Here is a 20,120-nt window from a genome sequence, read left to right on the forward strand (position 1 = left end):
GGTCCAGTGTAATACTCAAAATGTAAGGTGCTGGAATAAGGAGGACTACGTTTTGAAATTACAAGTACAGAAGAATGAAAGCTGTTTTAGAAGCAATCATACACACAGGTCCTGTGTAATACTCAAAATGTAAGGAGCAGGAATAGGGAGGACTGTTTTCTAAATTGGGAACAAACTCATATTCAGTGAGTGTTCTTTATATTTCAGATTTCCAAAGATGAACCGTGTCAGGCTGGTGACGTGGATTCAGGCGGGTCCTGTTCAATCAACCATCCAGAGGTAATTTTGGTCTCCAACGACCAACTTATTTTCTAAAATACAGTTTTTGATATGATGTTAAGTACAGTTCAAACACACAAGTCTTGCGTAACACTTGATATGTAAGCTGCATAAAAGGAGAGAACTGAGGTTTGAAATTACAAGTACAAAAGAATGAAAGCTACATTTAGAAGCGCACATACACACAGGTCCTGTGTAATACTCAAAATGTAAGGTGCAGGAATAGGGAGGACTGAGTATTGAAATTACAAGTACAGAAAAATAAAAGTCACATTTAGGAGTGCACATACACACTGGTCTTGTGTAATACTCATCATGTAAGTTGCAGAAATTTGGAAACTTGAATTTTGAAATTACAGGTAGAAAAGAATGAAAATTACATTAAGAAACGCACATACACACAGGTCCTGTGTAATACTCAAAATATAAGGTGCAGGAATAGTGAGGACTGAGTATTGAAATTACAAGTACAGAAAAATGAAAGTCACATTTAGGAGTGCACATACACACTGGTCTTGTGTAATACTCATCATGTAAGTTGCAGAAATTTGGAAACCTGAATTTTGAAATTACAGGTTGAAAAGAATGAAAATGACATTTAGAAACGCACATACACACAGGTCCTGTGTAATACTCAAAATATAAGGTGCAGGAATAGTGAGGACTGAGTATTGAAATTACAAGTACAGAAGAATGAAAGTCACATTTAGGAGTGCACATACACACTGGTCTTGTGTAATACTCATCATGTAAGTTGCAGAAATTTGGAAACCTGAATTTTGAAATTACAGGTTGAAAAGAATGAAAATGACATTTAGAAACGCACATACACACAGGTCCAGTGTAATACTCAAAATGTAAGGTGCTGGAATAAGGAGGACTACGTTTTGAAATTACAAGTACAGAAGAATGAAAGCTGTTTTAGAAGCGATCATACACACAGGTCCTGTGTAATACTCAAATGTAAGGAGCAGGAATAGGGAGGACTGTTTTCTAAATTGGGAACAAACTCATATTCAGTGAGTGTTCTTTATATTTCAGATTTCCAAAGATGAACCGTGTCAGGCTGGTGACGTGGATTCAGGCGGGTCCTGTTCAATCAACCATCCAGAGGTAATTTTGGTCTCCAACGACCAACTTATTTTCTAAAATACAGTTTTTGATATGATGTTAAGTACTGTTCAAACACACAAGTCTTGCGTAACACTTGATATGTAAGCTGCATAAAAGGAGAGAACTGAGGTTTGAAATTACAAGTACAAAAGAATGAAAGCTACATTTAGAAGCGCACATACACACAGGTCCTGTGTAATACTCAAAATGTAAGGTGCAGGAATAGGGAGGACTGAGTATTGAAATTACAAGTACAGAAAAATGAAAGTCACATTTAGGAGTGCACATACACACTGGTCTTGTGTAATACTCATCATGTAAGTTGCAGAAATTTGGAAACCTGAATTTTGAAATTACAGGTTGAAAAGAATGAAAATGACATTTAGAAACGCACATACACACAGGTCCTGTGTAATACTCAAAATATAAGGTGCAGGAATAGTGAGGACTGAGTATTGAAATTACAAGTACAGAAGAATGAAAGTCACATTTAGGAGTGCACATACACACAGGTCTTATGTAATACTCATCATGTAAGTTGCAGAAATTTGGAAACCTGAATTTTGAAATTACAGGTTGAAAAGAATGAAAATTACATTTAGAAACGCACATACACACGGGTCCTGTGTAGTACTCAAAATATAAGGTGCAGGAATAGGGAGGACTGAGTTTTGAAATTACAAGTATATAAGAATGAAAGTTACATTGAGGAGCACACATACACACAGGTCCTGTGTAATACTCAAAATGTAAGGTGCAGGAATAGGGAGGACTGTTCTCTACATTGGCAACAAACTCACATTTAGTGAGTGTTCATTACATTTCAGATTTCCAAAGATGAACTGTGTCAGGCTGGTGACGTGGATGTATGCGGATCCTGTTCAACCAACCCTCCAGAGGTAATTTTAGTCTCCGACAACCAACTTTGTTTCTTATATAAAGTCATTGAAATAATATTAAGTACTATTCAAACACACTGGTCTTGTGTAATACTCATCATGTAAGGTGCAGAAATTTGGAGGACTGAGTTTTGAAATTACATGTAGAAAAGAATGAAAGTTAAGTTCAGATGAGCACAGACACATGGATCCTCTGTAATAAACTGGATAGGTTCATACATTAGGTGGACATTGTTTTATTTTTAGAAACAATCATTCAGTGTGTATACCTTCATTTTAGCTCTCCATAGAGATGCCTTGTCAGGCTGCTGAGTTGGATGCATGCAAATTATTTTCTGGCAACTCACCTGACATAAGTTTTATCTCAATGACCTTTTTATTTTCTAAAATAGTCATGAGAATACTAAGTACTGTTCAAACACATGGTTATTACGATTCAAAACAATTAATCATAACAATTCATTGGTTTTGATACCTACACAAGTGTCAGGATAAAATTCTTATTTTAAGATTACACTTTTTTGGTTAACAGTGGTTAACTGTGTGTGAGATCATGATATCATCCATGATGAAATGTCAAGTTTAGAAAAATGTTTTATGTGAAGGACTGTTTTCACCTCTGAAATGGAGTGGTGTGTGATGTAAAGGTCATTTTTTTGAGAATGGGAATTGGGTTCATCTTTTGAATATGATCTTCCATGTCTAGTTGTGCTGTATGTTGAAATTGAGTCATAGTGCAGCACTGACTTTTTAAATACTTATGCTACCTCCCTTTGTCAATTCTTACTTTTCTCTGTCTAGTTTGCAACCAGTCCCTGCACAAAATGTGTTATTGTAAATAAAAGGAGGACATCACTGGTAAGCTTTTAGTAGAAATATTCTTGCTGAAACGCTTTCAATGTATACAAAATATGTTTTTAATCAACAGGTCTGTCCAGAACAAAGTTCAAGTGAAGCGATATCATCAGAAGAGGAGTATGCTCCTGATTCCGTAGATGATTCAGACATCTCATGGGATGACAAATGCACTCCACAGAAATATGGACTAGTTATAGTCCATATTTCCATTTTTGGACTTCTTAATGCACATAAATTTTATGTTTTTGTATGTGTATGCCATGGTCCTGATAAATAAAATTGGCCCTGACAATTACTGTTGGTGTCATGGGCGGAGCCAAGCACCTCATTATCGTTTGTCCTTTTAATACAGCATTGGGTCACATTCTTGTATTTTGAGTTCTGAAGTGTGTATCTAAATTTTTAAGTGAGATCTATGTTGTGTAGCTCTAACAAGATTTTTGACAACTTACTACGTCTTTCTAGCATAAGTGGAAAGGGGTGTCCGTTTAGTGTTGCAAAAAACTGGTTTGAAAAAAGTGTCCTGCTAGTACACCAAAACCAGTATAGGTGTGTGTGCGTGCGTGTGCGTGTGTGTGCGTGTGTTCATAAGTGCCTCATTTATATGACTAGTGGCTGGGGCAGTAAATTGAAGACAAATGCAAGTAACAGAATTTTGTTCTAAGACAAAACATCATAATTCAGTCATGAAATGGAAATCTTACATGACCTGACATTAACGTCACTTATGTTCCCTTCATTTAAGGAGATTAGTGAGATTTTGGCATTAAGAGGAGAAGAAATCACAAATTGCTTTTGAAAGCAGAATGTTTTTCAAAACTTAATTTTCACCGACTCTGACTCTCTGTGATCATCAACAAGAAGCATGTAAACTAAATGATTTAATGTTGCTACGGTGACTGGGAAAGAAAGCATGATTGCAAAAGTGTAGTAATACTGTGTATTTCATACTGTTTAATTTTCTTGCTATTATTATGCAGCTTCTTTGAACGGGGTGTTGAGGTCACCCTACACAAAGGGGTCAGAGAGGGGCAGCTTTTTAGCACTGATTGCAGGTTTTGGTAATAACAACTGAAAACTGCTGGCAGCATGTGGGAGTCAGAGAGTGGCGTCTTTAAATATCACAACATTTAAAAGAAAAACGCATTCTCTCTCCGCCCAGATAAGTTTTTTTTCATTTGATCCTTTTTTATAACTTCCATTTGCTGCCAGGATTTTACTTCAGTAACCTTGATAAAACTTTCTAATAGCAGACATCATTTTAAACCAGAACTAGACTGTAGAAATATTGAGAAAGAACCATATTCTTTTAAACAAACATTGCAATTAGATTCATTAATGAAACGAGTTTCTAATTTCACCTCATTATTAAGCTTTTTAAAGAAGCAATACAGTTCATTTCAATTGTAAAATACATTACTATATATCTTACTTACAACTGATATAGATCAAGAGTTAAGTGTACAACAAGCACTCTTTACTGTTACACCATTCAGGCTTAACATTGTGACTATAATGCTTTGCAATCTTTTGCAAAACAACAACATAAGGCAAGGAAATGCAATGCAATGTAAAGTCGTATAATTCGGAGGACTCCAATACAATATAATAGCATCTTATTCCATTCAACAGAATTGAACATCCAACGCTGCACATGTACAATAAGATTTTTAGGTGAATCAGAAAGAAAAGTGATTGTAAATAACTTAATTGATGGTAAATAACTTGCATAATATTCAGTCATGACTTAACTCCATTGTTACTGGACCCCAGAAACGTAATTAATCAGCAGAACCGTTTTATGTATGCAAACTAGATCTATTATCTTCAGATTAATCACTACAAGATAGATGTCTAGCTGTATTTTCAGGTGTACTAAAGAGACAAATTGATTTGATTCATTCAACCTTTCTTAGTCTCTCTCTGAATCATCTCTTCACTGCAAAGTAAAGAAGTTGTGAAATACTAATAAGAAGGACAAAGACAACATGACAGAGGGTCAATGGATTCATGCCATAGGGGGACAGGCTTGTTTGTGAATTTCCTGTTGAGGGTTACCAAGAGATTGTGAGAGTCTGCTGTGGTCTGTTGTTAATTAATCTAGTGGATGTAAACACATCCTCGCTCAAAGCTGCAGAGTCTCACTGCTGATTGACCAATTACAGCCAGCAGACCTAAAAACTAATTACTGGAGATCACTGAAATAGCTGAAACACTTGTATTCATCTAAATTCTGATGCTCTTATAACTCTATTATAAAACCCCGGACAGGAACTGACTAGGAATCAAAACAAAAATTGAAACCTGATCACTGTGAGAAACACACACACACACACACACACACACACACACACACGCGCACACACACACACACACACACACACACCCACGCGCACACACACACACACACACACACACACACACACACACACACACACACACACACATATATGGACTGTTCAACCAATGAACACTCATAATTTCAGAGATGAGACAGAAAGTCACTGTGGTAAAAGAATGTACCAGTATCTATGATGATTTAAACTCAATATTACACATACCAGGAAATATGTTTTTTAATTAAAAAAAAATACTTGAAATACAGAATAAAGAAACTTTCCTTCCACTTTTCTCTGAAAATATTACCACACTGAAGGAAGAAGTTTAATTTTTCTTTTTTGTTTCCGTGTCCTTAAATGCAGGATAACCTCAAGTGCTGTAGTTTTCATCATAAAAATCTCTAGCCCAGAGCCAATGATATGTTCTATGAGCTTCAAAGTATTTGCCTTAGGCTACATAGTTGTGTGCAAAGTTGTACAGTTCATACATTGCCTTACACACACGGCTGTTTTTTATTTTTTGCTATTTTTATTCTGCACAAATCTTTGGTCAAAGTGGAGTTGCTAAATGGAGTCAAAGAGGAATGTAGAAGAAATGTAAGAGGAATGTATTCATAAATATATATATATATATATATATATATATATATATATATATATATATATATATATATATATATATATATATGTATAGGCATTAAGAGGAGAATAAATCACAAATTGCTTTTTAATATATAAAATTCCCTTCTCACTCTCCGCGGGTGGTCTCTTTCATCCTCTGATTCAGAATGACTGAAGCGCAGACAAAACGGTTTAATTCCTAAACTATGTTTGCAAAAAAATATTTAAAATATTGATAGAAGTTGAATGCAATGACTCTTGGACCAAAAGCTCAGATTAAAGCAGAAAATATTCAATAAGATGGCACAGGACAAATCACTAATGAAATATGATGAAGTTCAAGACAAAATACAAAAACTCATACACATTGATTTTAACCTTAACTTAAAATTTGTATTATTTCAATAGATTATAACTATGTTTTATTGAATTCTACTCTGAACATTTTTAAAAATAAAGAACATTCAACATATTGTCAAATTCGAATTTTTTTTACTGTTTGGCTGTTTTCTCTATTTGTCAAAGAAAAAAACATGACGCCGGTTGAATGCATATGTGGAACGGAGACCGACCCAAAAGTAAGAAGTAGATTATTACTATCGGTAAATACAACCAAAACAAACATGAAATCCTCCAACTGCCACAAACTGACACCATTCCATTGTTATTTACATTTAGTGAAGAAGGAAGTTAAGCTCAATGTCATTCAGTGGTTCTGGGTGCAGCGCCCCCCACAGGCGAGAGGGTAAATCAGCAACAAACAGTTTGTTCAAAGGGTTCAGTTTGTTTCACACAGTGCAGTGTGAAAGTGAACCACACCAGCTGGATATGTAACACATATTACAATTTTGGTCCCCAATCAAACCGGCTCCACCACACCATTAGGTGTGAAAATAGCCTTGATTTCATTTCTATCTGAAGATCATACATCTGTCCCTTCTCCATTAATGTCGTCGTCACTACGTCATAAAAATTGTTTGTACTTGTCTCTAGCATTTCCACTCCTCATTATGGCAGATCAGAAAGACTAAAAATGCCCCATATACAATCATTAAATACATTTTTGAGGCTGTGAAACATCAGCATGTGTAGTACATGTGTTATCAAAAGTATATTGGCCATGTAAAAAGAGAGAAATGTCCAGTAACAGCTCCACCAGAGGTGAGGCACAGCACTACAATGCTTCACCCCAGACTTCTTCCTTACAGTTGAACTGGCAATAAACCCAACATTATATTATATAAATTCAGTGATTTTTGCACAAATCATGATATTAAAAAAATCATGAAAACAGTAAAGTGGACAAATTGATTTTCTCTTACAATTGTTAGTATCTATTTTACTTGTCATCATGACTCCCCTGACTGCATGTCACTGCAAATCAGCGATGACATAAATAAATGTCAAGGGCGCTGCTAATGCCAAGAGGCCAATGCTAAGCAGGTGGAAAAGCAATGCAAGGCAGAGAGGCAATTTGGATGGCACCACTAAAATCTCTTTAGAGGTAGACCAGAGGCAGACACATAAAGCAAGAAATTAAATCCAAAGCAGAAGAGAGTGGTGAAACAGGAATCTATGATGATCCCTGAACTAACAACATCTGGTGCAGCCAGACGCCTATGTGGTCATGATGCACACACCCTGACATCGCAGACCTCTAGCTCTGACTGGAAGAATGCCAGAGGGCTGCCAGAGGGGTGCCAGACTGGGCCGGATTTAGATGTGACATGAAACTGGTCCTGACCACTGTGTCTGTCCAGATCTTTCTGTCCCGAACTACACTGATAAAAAAATAAAAAAGATTAAAAATAAATACAATGCATTATGAAAGCAGAATGGAGGAAACTGGATCAAAGAATCACAAATGATTTATTCCAGAAAAAAGGCAACATGGTACTTTTGAAGCTATGAGACAGGAAATAAAGAAAACACAAAACTAGACCAGGGCAGAAACATTGTGTGCAATGGATGGGGGGGGAGGAAACCGTAGGAAAGATGTTACAAGAAACAAGACAAACCTTCATGGTGGCAAAAAAGCAGATGTGCTACTCAGAAATGTCATTGGGTCAGTGGAGAGGGGAGAGCTAAAAGTTTAACAACAAAAACAAAAGAAAAGACTGAAAAAGAAATGAGCGTACCAGAATAAAGACATGAAAAATATTTTTCTTAGGTTTTTGATCTGTGTTTCCAGGTTTCATTTGTCTTATAATCAATAGGCTGGTCAATGTCAGCTTTTTCAAATTAATAGCTTAATAAGGTTCCATCCTTTGTATTTTATGTTATCACTTGTGAGGAAAATCAGATGTACATAAAAAAGTCTGCATGCTTAGTAAACATATTTTGCTTTGTTCTAACCAACAATATTTTGTTTTAGTCAACCTCTTACCCATCCTCTAACAGTTTCTTTTGACTTCCAGGGTTACCTTGTACTTCGCTCCGTTCATCTTTCTATCTGCTCTGAGCTGCTGTCATGTCCCTGAGGAAAAACCTCCCCACGTTATGATGCTGCCACCACCGACAATGCTTATTTAACTATTTTAAGATAAATAACATCAATTTCCTGATGGAATAATAAATTGCACTTTTATGGCTTTTTAATCATTTTGAGCAAAAGTGCCTGTCAGATAAAACTTTTTTGACACATGTTGCTTTTCAGTAAGAATGTCTAAGTAAATAATGTGGTAGTTTTTCTAAATTAATTCTGTTCCCTATTAGCTCTGAAATGTACCCATAAAATGACACGTGCTATTAATCTCTCTAATTTATTCAGACGTCGAGCAATCAAGTGTTTAATTCAATTAAAGTGGATGAGCTATAATTCAGAGAAATTATAGTCAGATGAAGGTCTGGCAAAAATTATGAATGACAGTCACAGACAAAAGTTTTGAGAATAATAATCTTTTGTTTCCAAAAATCTTGATAGTTTCAGATTTTATGGCTGCAATTTGCATTGAGCCTGGTTGACATAAAGAGTCATCCGATGAAACGCAGTTAATTGAAAAGCTGATAATGAACTTAATCATGAAATCCTCATTTGCATTGTGCTTTAATAATGTCACAAAATGAGCTGTGAGTATCATGAAAATGATTTTATGGTTAGATTAAGGTGTTAAGGACTGGACAGCTAATATCTATGTCATTCTGATGACAATAAAGGAGCTGATTATTATTATTAATATTTTTTTTTTTTAAGGGAGCGACTTCATCCTTTTTTTTGCAAGCCACAGTTATCTCTTTCATCACAACTATTTTTTCTAATATGCTTCAAAGGAAATGACTGTTAGTGACATTCCACCCAAATTAGCCACACAAGGTCCAGCAAGTGCCAAAACGGGATTCAGCTCCGGAATCAGGCCGACAGCAGGGCAGAGCTTACTCAGAGATGGCAGCAAGCACATATGATTGTTTCCCTGCACACACTCAGGCAGGGACTTTTAAGTACTTTTTTAATATCAAAATGGGCTGCAAAGAAGTCCCTACTCATTGGGAAAAAAGTAAAGGACAGATCAACATTCTGTAGGGAATACCAGGGTTGAACTGCAGAAGACTGGAGTAATATTGTTTCTTCTTGTGGTGCTGTGTGGTGTAAAAATAGAGCAGGTGTCTCCATATAGAGAGGATAGAGTCGTCAATGCAGCCATCCTGGGAAACCTGAGACATTTGTGACTGTTAATAAGAGCCCCTAGTGTACCCCCCCCAAAAAAAATCTATATTGTTTTCTCAAATAAAGCCCTCCTTCAGACAGTCTAGTAAAAAAAATAGTAGAGAAAAAGAAAGACGAATGCTACCACGAATCCTCTTTCATGCCATTTATGTGTGCCTCCTTTCATCCAAAAGCGTGGCTTCAGTCACTATTTTGTTTAAAGTCATCGCTATGTTCAAAGAGTTGGACCAAAAATATCCTCTTAGGAAAAAAAAAACAACTAACCAGAATAATGCTGGTGCTGAACAAGCCTTTTTTCCAGCACAGAGAAGAACTGAGAGAGTGATAACTGAGAGAATCAAGGATCAAAATATGGATCCATGGAAAAGAGAGCCCCCAGATCTGAAGCACATCAGGAACCTGTCCTCTAATTTCAAAAAGCAAGTGAAAAAGAAAAACGTAAAGGCCTCCAAGCAGATAAATGCATTAATGGGTTGCTACAGGTCAGAATTTGGCCCTGAAGCTGATATCGAGTCAAGATGAAATGCAGAAGTCTTGAAAAGGAAATGTCAACACTGTAAACATTAGCACCTCATATTTCTCTATTAAACATCTGAAGCATTAAAGGTTTTGCTTTTGTGCAGCTAATTTGCTACCATCTCTTCACATTCATATTAGTTTTACAAAATATATGAAAACTGTTGCAGTTGAATACCTTCTTTAAACATCACCCTTATTACTCGGTTTCTGTTGTGCTGCTGCCTCATCTTGAAGTCTGAGACATAAATATTTGTTAGCCAGACCTTTATGGTTAACTCAGAGAAGCGTTTTTGTGTTTTTATTTATTAATTACCAAACAGGTCAAAGCTAAATCTAAACACTTCCAACAAATACGTTCTACTTAGACAATTTTTATCCGCTGACAATTATGTAAATAAAAATAAAAAGTCCACCTTTTGCCAAGGTGCATCATGAAAAAATCAACCTAAAGCTGTCAAGATATTAGCAACACGTTAGCAACTAAATACCAAAAATTGCCTTGAATGTATTGTATCTTCTGATCTTCTTACCTCAATGCATGAAAAACGATCTTCTTCCCGAATCTTTTACTGCAGGTTCACTAAATATGATGCTGCATCATAAATAAAGCAAAATTAAGTCCACATTCATTTCAGTCAGACTGGTGCTCACTTGCTACTTTACAAAACATGTAGAAATGTGTATTTGGAACGTGGGCCTGCTGAGAATCAAGTGTTAATATGTATCACCTCTCCTTTGCAACCCACTCTGGAGCAAAGGAATACTAACAATGTGCTGCAGACAGATATTATGCCTGAGGCCCAATGCACAAAGGCCAAAAAGGAGAGCAATTGAGTGCAGTTTCCTTGACTCTTGTAGGTCTGCTGAGCTCTTTTCTGATCTAGTTTTAGAGAAGAAAAGGGTTTCGGAGGAGTATTATTTTTTTTAGATAAGGGATTAATTGTGCACTTTGCAATTAGCTCACCGAGAACATTACCGTTTTGGAAAACATGAAGAACTTTTCACGTGAATTTTTATCTTTACCGTTTGCTTGTTCAGTGAAATACACTCCATCACTGTTGCATTGTTGATCTCCTGGTCACTTGAGTTAATAGATCTAATTTGAAATCTATTATAGGATCTGGACCGCTCGTAAACAAGTTCATGTCTATTAAGAATTGTTATTTTAGCCCAGTCAATCTATTCTGTGTTTTTAAGAACCAAGCTATTGACATTTTCATCTCCTTACCATTTGCTAGATTTCATCATCTTCATTTTATATCTTCTTTTTCCTTGATTTCTTTCTTGTCTCTGTCTGTTATGTCTCATATGATGGCAGTATTGAATTAAGCTCTGTACAAGTACCGGCACAAAAGCTCCTACTATTATGACAATCCTCTCATCACTAAAGAGGTTGTGGTACGGTCCATTACTCCTGAGCTCTCTTAAATTATCTTTTCTGCTCATCTGTCTCTTGTATTCACCCTTCAGCAAAGTGAAGCTGCTGCAGACTGAACCACCAAGAAACTGTCATCTTTGACTTGCTCCCTGTTCACTTTTCTGTTCATGTAAAGCTGAAACAGGTAATCAAAAGTACTTTAATTAAAGAGACAGATCCACCAAATCCTTAAAAAGGAGTTTGGGCTGGCTTTGCAGGAATTTTTCTGGTTTTGTTTAATATTATTTCCAGCTCTTTCCTTATATTCTTGAAGACCTGGGACTAATGAACAAAACATTTTATGAAATGAAAATGCCAGTTTTGTTCTAAAAGTCCTGTAACCTTATCAATAGGCCTGCGGTTTGTAGTGGACACAGTAGCACCACTGTAAACACTGAAGGAGGCCAAGATGCACCACTTGTCTTAAATTGCCTCTTGTGTGTGCGATGGGGCCATTAACCTGTAGTGCCTTTCAGCATTGCAATTTCTGGTCTCAACCACAACTGGCATTTGGAATATTAAATAATACAACAGTGGAAGATGATTTTTGCTGATGCCAAACAGCAAAACAATGTTCTATACAGCAGACATTGGGACAATGTCCCTTCTATGCTTCTGTGTGCTACTGCTACAGCATTTCATAGCCTTGCCAGCATATATGGTTGCTATGGACAGTATTGTGCTATTTTAGGTCCTCTTCTGTAGCAGTACTACAACTTGCAAAGGTTTAGTTTGCATTTCAGCTTATTAAGATATCTGCTTAAATGGTTGCTCTTTGACAAACGTCAATAAATTGTTAATAAGCCATTCATCAAGTTTTGAAGGAATGCTTGTGAGTTTTTTGGTTATTCTGATATCCTGAGGCTGTTAGCTGCCAATGAAACAGTTAGCAAAGGTTTAGGTACTTTCTCAGTTCATGATGGATTAGAACATGTTGACTATCTGCCAAACAGAGAGATGGTAGATCAGTCTATAAATCACCTTATATGTACTGCAGTTCTGTGCTGTTGCTCCGATACATCAGTTTCATCTTCTTTCTTTTCCTTTAGCATCATTGCTAAAGTTAGTATTACTGCTTGAAATTGAAAAAAAAGCATTCAAAGCAAAGTTATTACTCTATTAAAAACCCAGAGATCTTTGAATTTCAAACGCAACATCTCACATTCCTCAGTGTCAGTGTGAGCAAAAAGCAGTGAAAATAATCCAGCGTTATATAAACCCCTAAAGAGTAGCAACTGTTTCCTGAACCTAGAGCTTAATGATCACACAACAAAGGCTTCTCAGGATGTTTAGTCGATATTCCAGCAGATGGAAATGAAAAGAGTAGGACTCTTCCACAAAAAGCTACCAGCTGGAGAATGATTAATGCTAAGTGAGAAAACATTTACCTGGCCTGGATCTCAGATCACACTTCAGAATGGTCTAATTTGTTTTAACTTGTTACCAGTTTTTAATATTCATTGGACAAACAGAACTGTATACAGGGATCTGCTTTCAGATAGCCAGGACCGTCAGAAAAGCAACTCAAGGATTTGTGCCTCTTTTCTTTCTGGTGTAAGATAAACTTTCACAGTTAAAGCTTCAGCCACATAAAAAGTGTTCTGAACTTCAAATAGCATATATTAAGGCTACTTAAAACTGTCAGTAACCTACTCACTCATAGTGCATTTATTTAGTAGCACTCTGTAATTTTTCCTTGATGTTATAAAAGCATTATTGCTACTGCTACCACCATGTTAGCATGACTGATAACTGTTTTTTATAGCTATATTATGGCAAAATTGTTCAAGCTCATTAGAATCAATTTATTAATTAGCTGTGGCCTTTAAACTGTCGATAATATTTCCTTTTCTTAAAGACCAATCATTTTATCTCTGGAAATTGTGATATAAGCAGGATTGGGATTTCACTGCAAAAGAAAAAAACACAACTTTTCTTTATATTTTTTTGATATTACTTAGCCTCCTCTAGTAGACAGTAGACATTAGTATTTTTTTAAATGGTTCTCATATCTGACTTCAGTTTGGATAACAATTTGAAACCTTGTTAGACTGAAATGCTAAAATAATAATGTAAAACTAGATCTATGACAATAAATCTATTAAACCTTGCATTGATAGCATTTTGTCAGCAACACTCATGTTGCTATTTTACAGTCGGATGGTTGTACAGACGCTGAATTGACTGATACTGTACAGAACTGATTGTCCACATTTGTGATGAGAACCGGTGAATTGTGTCTCTAAGCAACTTCGCTGATTGTTGTGTGGCGACTCCAGCAGCCCTAGCTGTGGCTTACTTTGATGTTCCAGGACAATAGTGTTGTGACAGCACATGCTGACCTCATCTCAGGGTCCCAGTCCCATTATGTGGATAACAGAGTTACAGTTGAGTTTGCTGACTGTCGAAGGGGCTGGAGTCGGAGCCGACCTTCCTCTCATGAGGTCTTTTTAGATCTGTTGAGATGATTTTAACCTTAATGAAATGCTTGATATATGTAACCAGCGTTCTGAAACGCCTAACTTTAAGATGTGTAATCAATAAGGATACATTTTTTTTCCAATGTACAGTATAATCAGTATTTTGTGATTAACTTTGTCGTGTGTAGTCTGAATGTTGTAATGATCAACTTTGTTGAGTGTGACCTGTGGTTGAAGTCCTGACAGCAGCAGTTGACCTTAGAGCACAGTTTAAGAGTTCAGAAGGGGAAAACACCGGCAAAGGGTCTAGAGAGGAAGGGAAGTGAATCTGAAGTGAGCTGAGCAGAAACACAGGCTGAAAAAGGAACTGAGACCAGCGTGACAATGGAAGGAGGCAGACCATTGTCACGTTGACAATGTGAGCGTGACCTTTGAGCAGGCTCGGGTCAGGATGCTTAAAAGTGTGTCGCACAAGGAGAAAGGTGGTTTTTTCCTTCCGTAAGGATCGCTCTGCCACCCAGACGGATCAACGACACCTTGGATCTACGCAGAGGGGGTCGGTCCTCTAAGCTGGGGGACTGCAGCGGAGCACCTGTAGGCGCATGAGGAAATCCCCCACAAGCCAGCCCCTGTAGCTTTGGATTAAGCCCCCTCTGGCATTCTAAGGCCCATGGGCCTCAGCTCTTCCCGGGAACCGAGTCCCCCTCTCTCCACCGGGACTGATCCTATACCAACGGACCGTGCTGGAGCTTGTGGTTCGGTTCTCCGTCTCACAAATTGTTGAGATGTGTGTCACTCTGTAGAGTTCTCCGATAAATGTAATTAATCATGGTGTTCATATGACATACGAGGTATACCTACCGAAAGCTTAGCAAAACAATAGAATATGCAAATACCTTCTCGGCAACTTGAAACTCAAGACGCAAAAATCTAACCTGGGCAAACTTTAAGAACATCTAGTCGGCTAACCCACAGGAATAAGATAGGAGGAGCATCCTTTATTTTTTAACATCATTTTTAAATTCAAATTTTTTTTTCCTATGCTCTTAGTTTGATTAGTAAAACACAGATCTGTTCATTTAATGAAATTAGATTAAAGATAAGACTATCAATGCAATATTCACATGTGGATTTAAACTGAGATCATTCATTGCAGACTGTCAAAGTGATAATGGTGCATATAGTACCAAGATTTGAATTGCAGTTATTTTAAACTAAGTTCAGACCAACGGACAATAAAATGTACTTGTAAAATATCAGCAAAAGAAATTACATAAATGTCTGAAAGCACAAAACAAAGTGATTCTGTTATGCATCTGCCGTACAGATTTTTAACTATCAAAATGATGAACAACTTCTTCAAATGTTAATGGGCTGAATTGTTTTCTTTTTTGCTATGTTTTTCTCTGAAGGCGATTTTTACTTTAGCTTTAATATTGTTTTGTCTGCCAGTTTTCCTATTTAGAAAAGAGTGAAAATAATTTTTATTCAAATTGCAACCAATATGTGAAATAAAATATTTTTTCAAAACATATGGTAGCAGAATATTAAGGGTTTCGCCTGACAAAAAGCACTTCCCTGTAAAGAGAAAGAGCAACTAAAATAGATTTGCTAGTGTAGTAAACAAGGGGGAAAAGAGCAAACTGGGGCTTCTACATGAAGAGAAATGGTCTGACCCTAAACTAGAATAAGTGATGAACACCCTCTTGATATATTTCACAAATACGATCTCAGTTTTCCAAGATGTAAAGTTCACCTGCGCATTGGATTCTTTTTTCTTCTTTTTCTTATAATAAAACTCAGGAGATTTTTTTTTTTTAATCATACTGACAGCAATTTTCACTACTGGGATAATTTTGTGTCCGTTTACCCACTTTCTGCTCTGTCAACACTTCAGGCGTAAGCGTCTGTTTATATAGAGAGATGAGCTTAACAAGCAGCATTTGACTTGTTAAACTGGAAATTCTCAAAATCCTTCCGATGACTATTTCTTTCAAAGCTTCTGATTTTCTTTTTCTTCATTTTCCATCCATCCATCCATCCATCCATCCATTTTCTTCCGCTTATCCGGGGTCGGGTCGCGGGGCAGCAGCTTCAGAAGGGAGGCCCAGACTTCCCTCTCCCCAGCCACTTCTTCCAGCTCCTCCGGGGGAATCCCAAGGCGTTCCCAGGCCAGCCGAGAGACGTAATCCCTCCAGCGTGTCCTGGGTCTTCCCCGAGGCCTCCTCCCGGTGGGACGTGCCCGGAACACCTCACCAGGGAGGCGTCCAGGAGGCATCCTTACCAGATGCCCGAGCCACCTCAACTGGCTCCTCTCGACGTGGAGGAGCAGCGGCTCTACTCTGAGTCCCTCCCGGATGACCGAGCTTCTCACCCTATCTCTAAGGGAGAGCCCAGCCACCCTGCGGAGGAAACCCATTTCGGCCGCTTGTACCCGTGATCTCGTTCTTTCGGTCATGACCCAAAGCTCATGACCATAGATGAGGGTGGGAACGTAGATCGACCGGTAAATCGAGAGCTTCGCTTTTTGGCTCAGCTCTCTCTTCACCACGACGGACCGGTACAGCGCCCGCTTCACAGTAGACGCTGCCCCAATCCGCCTGTCGATCTCCCGCTCCCTTCTTCCCTCATTTTCTTCATTTTACTTGAGAATAATTTATAAAAATGAACAATGAATATGCATATTGACTTCTCACTTATTCTGAACAAACTCCAGATTTTACTTTTCTTGTTTTTTCACCAACGTACTCTGACATTTAATTATAACTTCATGCCATGATTTTTTTAATACAAATAAAACACAGAGGGTAATATTCTGCATGTCTATTCTTCTGTAAACTAATCTTCCAACTATATTAAATTAATCTCAGATGAATAGATTTAAGGAAAGAAAGAACGTTATTTATTTTTGCTCATTTGGTCTTATGAAGAACTTTTGGCTTAGGCTAATTTCTTGACTCTTCTGCCCACATTGAGACTTATAAAAACAGAAATATAGTTAAACACTCTCAAAACATTTCACTTGTCATCTCAGGTCAATGGGACCTGCTCTGCTGCCAGGATGGAGGGAAAGAGATGGACAGGCTTAGGAAGGGATACACTTCTCACTGGCAAATATCTTCAGGGAAAAACCTTTTACTGTGTTTACTTTGTGGGAAAAAAAGTATTGGAGTTTTATCCGTTAAGTGAAAATCTCAGTCACTTGAGAATGTCTTTTTTCCTCTTTTTTTTTCTCTTTTTTTTGCTTAAAACAGCAATAAAAGGCTGTAAGCTCCTTCTGCACTGAAAAAAAACCCAACTGTTTTGTAGCACAAAATTGGTTTCAGTTTTTCCAGAAATAAGTGTAAATGCTGGTCTGAAATGTGTGTTTTTCAATAACCCATCTGTCACTAGAGCTAATATGAACTAATTATACCATGAAAGTCTTTTTCTGCTTTTAAAGTTAATTAGATTTTCAAACCGAAGCTCAAAAGGTGAATAGGCTTCTTCGTCAGCATGCGGCAGCTGCGGAAAAACTCCAAATTCACAAAGCAAAGTGAGCCACAGAAAGGGGTTTAATCCCCCGACTAAATTAAATTTGTCCTTGCAACATTGTCTGACAGGCTCACAGAGCTCACAGGAGAACAGATTACTCTCCTGCTCCCCTCTTCTTCGCCTCTCAGGTTTCTCTTCTCTCCTGGGGGTAGGACGTCATTGAACTTATGTAACAAACATATTGACTTGCTCTGCCAAGTAACCACAACTTACGCAGACTGACATAGACTCTCCCAAACTGGAGATTGAGGTAGAAATTCATGTTAATGCTTCTTTGTCCTGTGTGTCTTTGTTGACCTGTTACGATTTGGCGATAGATCCAGGGCGCGCTCTGCCTCTCGCCCTGGAGAAAGCCAATTGCTTAGAGTGGTTGGTAACAAAGACACTATATTAGATTAGAGTAGAAATACTTTATTAATGTCCATGGGGAAATTCTCAACATTTTGAATCTGGCACCCGAATAAACGTTAATACAGATAAGATGGTAATCATCACATTTAAGAAGAAGAATAAAATCACTTCCTAACATAAATGAAGTCTGTTTACTCCCATTTGGAGAAATGCAGATTAAATGAGAAGGACTAAATGAGAAGTGCCAAAAACCTTGTCACTTTACATCCACAGAAGAAACAGGACTTGGTATGCAACAGTATCAGGAACCAGTTATCATATCTGCACCGTCTCGTACATCATCTTCTCCATCAAGTCTTCACGCCTGCATTGTCCTTTACTCTGTTCTCTCTCTATTCTATTGTGCTTCCTCTGTTTAATCTGCCTCTTACAGATATCCTCTTATCGCCAACAAAATATGCAACTCATCTTCGTTCTCACAACGACGTACTCTTACTGCCTTGCAGTCGCTTTAAAACAATCCCAGTGGAATCACTGATCCGGTTGACTGATACTGCAAACACCTACAGCACTCTCAGTTCTGGAAAGGATGGAAAGTGAAAGAAAAAAAAGAACATACCATTTTCTTGTTGTAATTTTTCCATGTTTTTTTTTTTTTTTTTGTAAAAAAATAAAAGTTATATTTCACCAAATTAATCAAAATGCCTGCTTGTAAAGAGAGCCTTGTGCCACAAAGTAAAAGCCATAATATGTTGATTGACGTTGCGGGGGCACTGCCTCCTGCTAGATGAGAAACGGAGAACAATCTAAAGGAACAGGAAAGGATTAAATGAACTAAATTATGGGTCCCTGTGGTTTGTATTTTGTGCCAGTCTGTACACCCAGTCTGTACTGCATGATAGTGTCTCCGCTAGCTTAACAGGAGGAGGCATTCAATGAAGAGCGTGTGTGTGCATTTAGGTGTTTGTGCATGTTTTGTGTGCTGAAAGGGAAAGAGAAAGCTGCTGGTTTTCGTCTGTTGTTCCCTTGTAGTTTGAATCGATTTGAGCCATCAGAAATAAAAGCCTTAAAGAACGGTGGAGACAGCTGGAAATGGTGAGAGAGGAAGCAGAAAGGAGGAAAAAAATGTGATTTCCAGCATAAACCAGATTTGTAGAACCTGTCAGCAGACTTTCCTGTGAGAAGCAAGCTGCGTATTGCCCTTAAGAGACATTTGTGTGTCAGGAGACATATTCCTCACAGCTTTCATCATGTGTCCGATAACTTAAACTAGGCTAATTATCGACATGAGTTCGAGTCGAGGCATGTTTACAAATATAGCACCTTTCACACACAAGGCAATCCGTAGGACATTAAAGTTTTAAATGAATGGAGTCACTCAAAAATGGGCAAGGAGAAGGCTGAGGCACTGGTCAGGAGGCAGAAAACAGGCCAGGCACATGAATAGAAAAAGAGACAAGGACCTTCAAAGGCTGTGACAAGAATGACGACAGGTGATCGCATACTGAGTGAAAGCAGAAAAGCAGAGGTACAGGTGAGAGCAATGAGCTAATTAGAAGTAGCAGGGGAGCAACATAAAACATTGCAGGCATCACATGAAACGGATGATTCATGACAACAGATCTGACCAAACTGTGTTTGGTGTGCACTCTGTAGTTTTCAAATCAATGACAACGAGTAGTAGTATGATTTTTTTTTTTTTTTTTTATGTTTTATTGAAACCTAATAATAATAATAAAAAAATGGTATCTGAGAAGACATAGAAAAACCAACATCCTTATTGAATTCAATGCAGCAGCAGGTATTACCATGACATCTTTTTCTTACAGTTCCCAAAAGATGTCTTCTGGATAACAGACTTTTCCCCCAATCCATCAGTCAGTGTGAATGTATAAAATCTCTCTTCAGCTGTAAACCTTTTTGCTGAAACAACTCATGTTGGTGGGAGCATGTTTGCATGTATTTCTGCAGAAAACCCTTTTCTATGTTTGATAAGAGACTACAGATAATCCTATTCAGTGCCCGAGTTTATCTTCGTCTCTGACTGACTGGCGTTCGAGAGACTTGGAGCACATAACACATTTTGACATTGTGTTTGCTTGCTTC

At 37.6% G+C, this 20,120-nt stretch overlaps 1 long non-coding RNA gene across 2 annotated transcripts; it reads left to right on the forward strand.

The window, feature by feature from the left end:
* LOC145553178 (uncharacterized) lies at window positions 1-3,721 on the forward strand. Of its 2 annotated transcripts, XR_014089438.1 has the most exons (4): window positions 1-279; window positions 1,321-1,392; window positions 2,220-2,291; window positions 3,093-3,721. It is a non-coding gene; the product is annotated as an uncharacterized LOC145553178 (long non-coding RNA). The 2 variants fall into 2 exon arrangements; XR_014089437.1 differs by lacking the exon at window positions 1-279 and having other exon boundaries at window positions 1,247-1,392.
* Window positions 3,722-20,120: the final 16,399 nt, after the last annotated feature.

Source organism: Poecilia reticulata, chromosome 10, assembly GCF_904066995.2.
Source record: "Poecilia reticulata chromosome 10, P_reticulata-male-v2, whole genome shotgun sequence".
In the NCBI taxonomy this organism is placed as follows: domain Eukaryota; kingdom Metazoa; phylum Chordata; class Actinopteri; order Cyprinodontiformes; family Poeciliidae; genus Poecilia; species Poecilia reticulata.